The sequence below is a fragment of the Ranitomeya imitator genome, chromosome 2, assembly GCF_032444005.1.
Source record: "Ranitomeya imitator isolate aRanImi1 chromosome 2, aRanImi1.pri, whole genome shotgun sequence".
NCBI lineage: Eukaryota > Metazoa > Chordata > Amphibia > Anura > Dendrobatidae > Ranitomeya > Ranitomeya imitator.
The window spans coordinates 613,632,777-613,643,417 of NC_091283.1; the positions used below are offsets into that span (position 1 = coordinate 613,632,777).

Here is a 10,641-nt window from a genome sequence, read left to right on the forward strand (position 1 = left end):
TGTCGCCCATGGGAGAACACACAGAATGTCATATCTCAGTGGGTGCTTGTGTAGTGTTCTCCGGGGGTCACTTCCCTCCAGCAGGCGGACAATATAGTGGGGGCTACACAGTGCCTGTGGGTGCAGCACTGGTCTGATGGCCGGAGGAGATATAGGATGCCACATGCCAGGCACAGGGACATGCGGGTTAAGAAGGCAACGCCCCTCCCCCACACTCCCTGACCACGCCCTCACAACCATGGCTCCCTTGCCCCACAGCAGTGACTCCCCAGTGATACCCCAGAATGGCCGCCGCTGCCATGTCTGCTCCACTACTCACATTCCGGGTTCCACACTTTCCAGTCGCGCGCAGATCGCTTCCTTTCCTGCAACCTGGGCCTCGTTTCTATAGTAACTGACAGACTTCAAACCCCGGTCTCGCGCCTCTCAGCAGCTTCATCTCCATGGCAACAAGCGCTTTCCAGGAAGGTGCACCGGAAACACTTTCCCCATGTGGTCAGGCTGCAATAGTTCCCGAGCTCTTCTTGTCCGCTCTGATAGAGATGTAATGGCAAGACTAGGTTTATACATAATGGGCGATGTTTCCTCATCATGGAGCTCGGTGTACACTGCTGTCTCTTCATGGAACAAGGCTGGGGGCTGTAATTAGCATGTGAAGGTTATAGACTGTAATCTCACACACTGTAATCTCATAGACTGTAATCTCATAGACTGTAATCTCACACACTGTAATCTCATAGATTGTAATCTCATAGACTGTAATCTCACACACTGTAATCTCATAGATTGTAATCTCATAGACTGTAATCTCACACACTGTAATCTCACACACTGTAATCTCATAGACTGTAATCTCACACACTGTAATCTCATAGACTGTAATCTCACACACTGTAATCTCACACACTGTAATCTCATAGACTGTAATCTCACACACTGTAATCTCATAGATTGTAATCTCATAGACTGTAATCTCACACACTGTAATCTCACACACTGTAATCTCATAGACTGTAATCTCATACACTGTAATCTCACACACTGTAATCTCATAGACTGTAATCTCATAGACTGTAATCTCACACACTGTAATCTCATAGACTAATCTCACAGACTGTAATCTCACACACTGTAATCTCACACACTGTAATCTCATAGACTAATCTCATAGACTGTAATCTCACACACTGTAATCTCACACACTGTAATCTCATAGACTGTAATCTCACACACTGTAATCTCATAGATTGTAATCTCATAGACTGTAATCTCACACACTGTAATCTCATAGACTAATCTCATAGACTGTAATCTCACAGACTGTAATCTCACACACTGTAATCTCATAGACTAATCTCATAGACTGTAATCTCACACACTGTAATCTCATAGACTAATCTCATAGACTGTAATCTCACACACTGTAATCTCATAGACTAATCTCATAGACTGTAAGATCATAGACTGTAATCTCATAAACTAATCTCATAGACTATAAGATCATAGACTGTAATCTCACAGACTGTAATCTCATAGACTAATCTCATAGACTGTAATCTCACAGACTGTAATCTCATAGACTGTAATCTCATAGACTAATCTCATAGACTATAAGATCATAGACTGTAATCTCACACACTGTAATCTCATAGACTGTAATCTCATAGACTGTAATCTCACACACTGTAATCTCATAGACTGTAATCTCACACACTGTAATCTCATAGACTAATCTCATAGACTGTAAGATCATAGACTGTAATCTCATAGACTGTAATCTCACACACTGTAATCTCATAGACTGTAATCTCATAGACTGTAATCTCACACACTGTAATCTCATAGACTGTAATCTCACACACTGTAATCTCATAGACTAATCTCATAGACTGTAAGATCATAGACTGTAATCTCATAGACTAATCTCATAGACTATAAAATCATAGACTGTAATCTCACAGACTGTAATCTCATAGACTATAAAATCATAGACTGTAATCTCACAGACTGTAATCTTATAGATTGTAATCTCATACACTGTAATCTCAGACTAATCTCATAGACTGTAAAATCATAGACTAATCTCATAGTCTGTAATCTCATAGACTGTAATCTCACAGACTGTAATCTCATAGACTGTAAGATCATAGACTGTAATCTTATAGATTGTAATCTCATAGACTAATCTCATAGACTGTAAAGGTACCTTCACACTGAGCGACTTTAGAACGATAGCGATCCGTGACGTTGCAGCGTCCTGGATAGCGATATCGTTGTGTTTGACACGCAGCAGTGATCAGGATCCTGCTGTGAGATCGCTGGTCGGATCTAGAAGTCCAGAACTTTATTTCATCGCTGGATCACCCGCTGACATCGCTGAATTGGCGTATGTGACGCCGATCCAGCGATGTCTTCACTTGTAACCAGGGTAAACATCGGGTTACTAACTGCAGTGCCGCGCTTAGTAACCTGATATTTACCCTGGTTACCTAAAAAAACCAAACACTACATACTTACATTCCGATGTCTGTCGCGTCCCTCGCAGGCAGCTTCCCGCACTGACTGTGAGCGCCGGCCGTAAAGCACAGCGGTGACGTCACCGCTGTGCTCTGCTTTACGGCCGGCCGGCGCTCACAGTCAGTGCGGGAAGCTGCCTGCGAGGGACGCGACAGACATCGGAATGTAAGTATGTAGTGTTTGGTTTTTTAGGTAACCAGGGTAAATATCAGGTTACTAAGCGCGGCACTGCAGTTAGTAACCCGATGTTTACCCGGGGACCTCGGCATCATTGGTCGCTGGAGAGCTGTCTGTGTGACAGCTCTCCAGCGACCATGCAGCGACGCTGCAGCAATCGGCATCGTTGTCTATATCGCTGCAGCGTCGCTTAATGTGACAGTACCCATAGACTAATCTCACAGACTGTAATCTCATAGACTAATCTCATAGACTGTAAGATCATAGACCAATCTCACAGACTGTAATCTTATAGATTGTAATCTCATAGACTGTAATCTCATCTCACAGACTGTAATCTCATAGATTGTAATCTCATAGACTAATCTCATAGACTGTAAGATCATAGACTAATCTCACAGACTGTAATCTTATAGATTGTAATCTCATAGACTGTAATCTCATCTCACAGACTGTAATCTCAAAGATTGTAATTTCATAGACTGTAATCTCAGATTGTAATCTCATAGACTGTAATCTCATAGACTAATCTCACAGACTGTAATCTCACAGACTGTAATCTCACAGACTGTAATCTCATAGACTGTAAAATCATAGACTGTAATCTTATAGATTGTAATCTCATAGACTAATCTCATAGACTGTAAAGGTACCTTCACACTCAGCAACTTTACAACGAGAACGACAACGATCCGTGACGTTGCAGCGTCCTGGATAGCGATCTCGTTGTGTTTGACACGCAGCAGCGATCTGGATCCCGCTGTGATATCGCTGGTCGGATCTAGAAGTCCAGAACTTTATTTCGTCGTCAGGTCGGCGTGTATCGTCATGTTTGACAGCAAAAGCAACGATGCCTGCAATGTTTTAACATGGAGCTAACAACCAGCTACAACAAGAAGTGAGTCGCCGTTACGTCACAGGATCGCTCCTGCATCGTTCTGGAGCTGCTGTGTTTGACGTCTCTACAGCGACCTAAACAGCGACTCTCCAGTGATCGGCTCGTTGTCTATATCGCTGCAGCGTCGCTGAGTGTGACAGTACCTTAAGATCATAGACTGTAATCTCACAGACTGTAATCTCATAGACTGTAATCTTATAGACTGTAATCTCACAGACTGTATTCTCACAGACTGTAATCTCATAGACTGTAATCTCACAGACTGTATTCTCACAGACTGTAATCTCATAGACTGTAATCTCACAGACTGTATTCTCACAGACTGTAATCTCATAGACTGTAATCTCACAGACTAATCTCACAGACTGTAATCTCATAGACTAATCTGATAGACTGCAATCTCACAGATTGCAATCTCATAGACTGTAATCTCACAGACTGTAATCTCATAGACTAATCTCATTGACTGTAAAATCATAGACTAATCTCACAGATTGTAATCTCACAGACTGTAATCTCACAGACTGTAATCTCATAGACTGTAATCTCATAGACTAATCTCATAGACTGTAAGATCATAGACTAATCTCACAGACTGTAATCTTATAGATTGTAATCTCATAGACTGTAATCTCATCTCAAAGACTGTAATCTCATAGATTGTAATTTCATAGACTGTAACCTCAGACTGTAATCTCATGGACTAATCTCACAGACTGTAATCTCACAGACTGTAATCTCACAGACTGTAATCTCACACACTGTAATCTAATAGACTGTAATCTCATAGACTAATCTCATAGACTATAATCTCGTAGACTAATCTCATAGACTGTAAGATCATAGACTAATGTCACAGACTGTAATCTTATAGATTGTAATCTCATAGACTGTAATCTCATCTCACAGACTGTAATCTCATAGATTGTAATTTCACACACTGTAATCTCACAGATTGTAAACTCACAGACTGTAATCTTATAGATTGTGAGTAGGGATGAGTGCACCTGTGGATGTTTGGGTTGGCCAAACCAGAAGTAAAAGTTCGGTTTGGGATCGTAATTGACACCAGGCCCGAACTTTGGTACTTTGAAATGGCTGTAAAATGGTCATAGGTCTAGGGGGCTGCAAAGGAAGCTAAATGTGGGTAAGAGCAGGACACTTGTGCTGCAAATAAACGTGGATAGGAAAGTGACTGAAAGGGGTTCTATCACCATAACAATCATGGTAAGGCCAGTCTCACGCGTCCAGATAATTCCGGTACCGGAGTTATCCGTATCCGTGTGTGCACGTAGGCCATCCGTGTGATGTCCGTGTATCCGTTTTTAGGGTCCGTTTGCTGTCAGTGTGCTGTCCGTGTCCAGTATGTGTTTACACGACCCATTGACTTTAATGGGTCCGTGCACTCCCACAAACACTGACATGACACACGGTCCGTGAAAACATGCTGACATGTGCAGAGACACATTCATTTTAATGTGTGTACGTGTGTCAGTGTCTCCGGTACGTGAGGAAACTGTCACCACACGTACCGGAGCCACTGACGTGTAAAACCGGCCTTAAATAGGAAGTCATTTAATAGTGCCCTCACAGAGACTGAGGCTTGCTACAGGCAGTCCAGTTACAAATGTCACCCACAGAGCATGGGGCGAAGTACACTCACAGAAGCTGATAAAATGTCACCCACAGAGCATGTTTTCCCATTTCCCCCACAGTTCCAGCAGCCGTAGATAAAAAGCTTATAGTTTGATTCTGGACACAGCTGGTGGTCCACAGTAAGGCTATGTGCACACGTTGCGGATTGAGGGGCAGAATTTCCTGCACGAAATCCGCATCTCCTGGCAGAAAACGCAGGTGCGGATGTGATGCTTTTTTATGCGGATTTTGTGCGTTTTTTATGTGGATTTAATGCGGATTTTCTGCGTTTTTTACCCCTGTGGATTTCTATAATAGAAGGGTGCAGAAACGCTGCAGATCTGCACAAAAGAAGTAGCATGCTACTTCTTTTGATCTGCAGCGTTTTTCATGCGGAATTTTCCGCACCATTAGCACAGCATTTTTTTTTCTATTGATTTACATTGTACTGTAAATCATTGTGCGGAACTGCAGCGGTTCTGAGTGGAAAAATCCGCTGCGGATCCGCAGGAAATCCGCACACAGGCTTGCTACCGGCAGCCCCAGCCCCCCTGGCATGGGACGATTCCCTAATGCTGTTGCCTAAGGGGCCCGAAGTGTGTTCACATTGAAAAAATAATTGTGCAGAGCAGGCAACCATGCCTGGATATTCTGGCTGGGGATAATGCAGCTGTACTCGTTTTTCTTTTCTTTTTATGTCGGAACTGGGGCCATGATTAAGAGGGAACACAAAGTGAAGGAACTGTAGGCACTGTCAGCAATCCAGTCTCAAACCGCCTCTACTTGCTCTGCCCCTCACCATTAGTACAGCGGTACTTGGGCCTACGAAATTACGCACAGCGTAAACATTGCACAGTGCACACATGATCTTGGCCACAACATTACCATAGGGTAGAGGCACCCCTATAGAAGCGGCTTACAAATTCCACCCACAGAGCATGGGGCACAGTAGCCTCATGGCCTGAATTGTTTTTTTCCTGCAGGCATATAGGTGGTATAGTGACGATTATGATGCGTCACCAACAATGGCCATACTGGAATATTCAAAGCTGCGCAGCCAGCATGGTGCACACATCACACATGGAGGCCCACTCATTGGTGGTGAAGTGATGTTCCACGGAGCGGCTCAGCCGTATGGTACGTCGTATATCAGCCGGTAAGCGGGAAGGCGCAGACAGGCGAGCAGCAGCATAGTAAGATTGCCAGAAGCGAGCACACACTGCCGGCATTTTCAGCGGCATCTCCAACGTGTGGGTAGGAATTGTCGCGGGTCTCGACCTATTCTCTGATGAGTCCACCTTAGAGATGACGTCACGGCGCCGGAGAGACAAGACACAGTACACTAGGCATGTATCTGAAGTATCTCTAGTTTATTAAGCATACACAGACTTTTTAGTCATACTTATGTCAGACACGGATTCACCATATATGGGCTAAGCGTCAGAGAGTTTACCATTTGTCTCCTTGTGGTTTCACAATCTTATTTTTGCACAGAACATTATTGGTTATCTACCAAGGACATTTCATCCCCCATGCCCTGCTACAATCAGTTCTTGAACAATAACAGCTGCATGAAGAATAGTGAATAACAACTTGTTTTTCTCGACTTTAGTAACACTTACACAAAATGGAGGCAAGATAAAATGGATCCTGCTATAACATTAGGAAGCTCTGCATCTCTAAGTTCAGTACTTGTGCCAGGCAATGGATGTGCGTCAATCCAGCTAGGCCCAGATCTGCTACAAGATTTTGCCCGTTATCGCACACCACCAGGCTGGGCTTGAGGTTCACCAGCACCAACCACTCATCTGTGTGCTGTTTGATCCCTGTCCACAGCTCCTGAGCGTTGTGGGATTTGTCCCCCAAACACAGGAGTTTAAGAACCGCCGGATGTCGCTTCCCCCGGGCTGTGCCGAAGTTTGAGGTCCAGGTCTTAGTGGCAGCGGAGGAGGAGGTAACTTGGACAGGTAAACGTCCAGCAATCCTAGGTGGTGGTAGAACGCCTTCTACCTCTGTCACTGCCACCACTACAATCACCCAGTGGGCAACTAGGCAGATGTAAGGTCTCTGGCTGGTGATGTGTTCCTTGCCACTGATGGCGTTGCACAGTGCACGCCTGATTTGGTCCGTAAATGTCTGTGCAGGGCAGGGATGGCCACCAGGAAAAGTAGTGGTGACTAGGAACAACGTATTGCAAGACAGTCACCGCTGTAACACTACTGCATCTCTGCATGTTTTCCCTTCTCCCACCATGCTGAATTTAAAAAGTAATTTTTGCTTTTTTTACATGACAAATTTCACCTTTCATTTTTGCATACCATATCATTATGTAAATGGGTTGTCCCATAAACTTGTATAAACTACCCACAAGACATGATTGCAGGGGCCCCAAAGTTGGAATCCCAATCAGATGCAGATTTTTATTTTTTTTAACTTTGGGCTTAATAACTAACAGGCAGGTAGTGGCTTCCCGGCGCCGGCACAGAACAGATCCTGCCAGAGTTTGATCTGAGTGTCACCTTAGTGTGATCTCATTCTCATGCATGAGAGAATTGCAGAACAGATGTGGAGAAAATGGAGAATGTAATTTCTCCATTGTCTCTGTGCGCATACATCAGACTGCACTCTGATGACATGCGAGTGCAGGTCGATGTTTCACATGCATCCTTATACTTGTATAGGTGACTGCGATCCGTTTATGGGATGCACTTGCTGTATCTGGGTCTGGGATTGTTTACTTGTGTCAAATCGGCATGAAAAAAAACATCGCTGTTCGGCACTGCCCCTTAGAATGACATTGGGCCGGGTGCTATCCGATAAATCACAATTAGGAAACAGTCGTTATTAGATGTTATGTGCTTTGACCCAGATATTGGGGTGCAGAGGTACAGGTTGTATCCTGGCCATTTCTCCTGGTGCTCTTATGCACTCGACGCTGTGTAGGAGAACAGCACTCTTATAGGTGTACACCCAAATTGTCAGCGGTTTAAATTGGTTGTCCACTTTTGGGAAATAACCACATGTTTTTTTGTCCAGAAATCTTTTTTTTTTTATTTGATTTTCAGTAAACATTTTGCACCATTTCTCTTCTAAAGCCTCCGTGTAGCACTATGTGTTGATGTCTCCAAAATGAGTTAACCGAGAATCCATCAGTGAGCTTGTTCTGATGGTCTTGCTGGAGAGTTAGTAATTCTTTTCCATCTGTCTTTTTTCTGAGCTCTTCTAAGCTGCCTTATGACCACAGACCACAGACCACATCAATGAACACAAAAAGTCAGAAAAAAAACAAACATTTTTAATGAAACCCTATGGCAAAAATTATTTTTATTAATTTTTAAACCTAAATACAGACATTTAAGCATCATGCAATATGAAATAGAATCAAGCAATATAAATAACGATTGCGGCATATAAATGAATGAGAGGAGACCAACCTTGAAATAATATGAGAACCTCTACAAGACAGACGGGTATTGATCGAAATTTTTATCCCCAAAAATTATGGGCCAATTCGTCTTTTATAGGGGTTTTTTTTTTTAAAGTCACTTTCTTGTCTTGTGATTCCCGTTAACATTTTTTACACCAAATGGGACACTTGGTTCATGAATTTTTTTGCAAAATGAACATGCTCTTAATTTTTAGTTTTTGGTCCATTTTGAGATTTTATAGCTAAAAAAAAAACGCTGCACAAAATATAACTTGTAAATGACTAGCTGTACATAAAATCACTCCCGGGTAGTCAGGAACACATGTGCGGCACATTCTGCAACTTCTTAAAAAGTCACATTTAATAAATTAGTTGACAACATTTGCAAAATAAAAATGGCGAAAAAAAAAAACGAAACAAATAAAATTGGCTTTAAAAAAGGTGCAAATTCAAAGAACTAGCAGCAAATGTAAAACAGGAGAAAAAAACACACCAAAAAATAGGAAAAAAAAAAGACGTAAATGCAATAATGAATTGGTCCGTTCTGGGTTTCGGTGCTATTGATGTGATTAGCAGATAATAAGCCAGCCAGGATGGCACAGAGGGTTATTGCTGAAGACATAGGGCCGCTCTCTTATGGGAAGGCAGACGGCATGGCTTCCTCCTTGGATCTCATTTAGTGGTAAAGAAAATAGATGGCCTAAGACAAGTAATGATTTCTCAGCTCTGCCCTTTCAAAGGTCATTTTTAAAAATAGGACTGAGGTCTGTCTTAATGCGTTCATCCTTCTGGCTGCTTCTATTAAATATCCGTATTTACAGATTAAAAAGGGGTTAATGTTAAATCAGGATTGATCCAATGATAATGACGCCTGCAAAGTGATACTAAGGGAGCGATCATGCTCCCAGAAACCGTGTACTTCAGCTCAGGGTGCATGAAATTAAAGGGATAATATAGTGCTACAATAATTAAACATTAAGAAAGCATCTCCCATATGGATAGGATGTCCCATTAATGTATGCTCAGTCCCAAAATATGGCAGCACAACTAAAGAAGTAGAGATCAATGTTATATCAATGAAACACTCCCTATTCTACTCTATGGAAGATAGGAAACCAACCGCACTGCTTCTATATAAATGGCAGAATATATGTTGTATATATTAAATATGCAGAGTATATTGTATATACCGCTCCCTGCCTGCTGCAGTGGCGTGGAGACACAACCCCGTGCTTAGGATTAGTGGGAGTTCCATTCATATGCCTTAATGGTTATGGTGGGAAAACTGTTTATTCAATCTATAATAAATATATATATATATATATATATTGATTACTTTCCTAATACATCTGATAGTGCCCTGACCTCAGTTTTATGAGATCCAAATGCCCTGCAGAGGAATAGATTTAAAATAAAATATGCTGCATGCATGATACCACCACTAGAGGGAGCTCACTATCTCATTGCATGCTGTTAGTATAACTACAGTTAGTTTCTGTGCTGCCTACAGTGATAACTGGTATTACAAATCAATGTTTATGCAATGCTCTGTTTTAGATGAATGGAGTTCCTCCTACTACAAAAAATCCAGGTATGGTTTATTAACTGCAAAACTACATCTGAGCTATTGGTAAGGTGGCTGTTGAGAGGAATTCTCTAATGCCCTGTATACAAAGCAGATAAAGGGAACCTGTCATGTAAAAAAAAACACTATTAACCTGCAAATATAGGGTTAATCTGCAGGTTAATAGCGTTCTGAACCTGCCCAGCGCCCACACTGAGAATCCCGCTTTGGGAGGAAATTAACTTTAGTCCTCCCAGCAGAATTTTCAGTTATAGGGGTTGGGGGGCGCAACTTCAGTCACCACTCTGTGTATACTAAGTGGCAGCGGTAACCGCAACCCCACCACTAAGAGCCGGATCTAAGGCAGCGCTAGCTGTCAGTCAGGCGCAATTACAGATGCCGCTCACCATACACTGATCGGTG

At 42.6% G+C, this 10,641-nt stretch overlaps 1 protein-coding gene across 4 annotated transcripts in view; it reads right to left on the reverse strand.

The window, feature by feature from the left end:
- Window positions 1–446, reverse strand: part of CCDC57 (coiled-coil domain containing 57) — a 178,120-nt gene extending 177,674 nt beyond the window's left edge. For 2 of the 4 annotated variants that reach the window (XM_069752484.1, XM_069752483.1), the window contains exon 1: window positions 320–426. The gene's annotated coding sequence lies outside the window, so the exon portion shown is untranslated. Of the gene's footprint in view, window positions 1–319 lie in introns of all 4 variants that reach the window. The other 2 variants (XM_069752482.1, XM_069752485.1) reach the window with 1 other exon arrangement.
- Window positions 447–10,641: the final 10,195 nt, after the last annotated feature.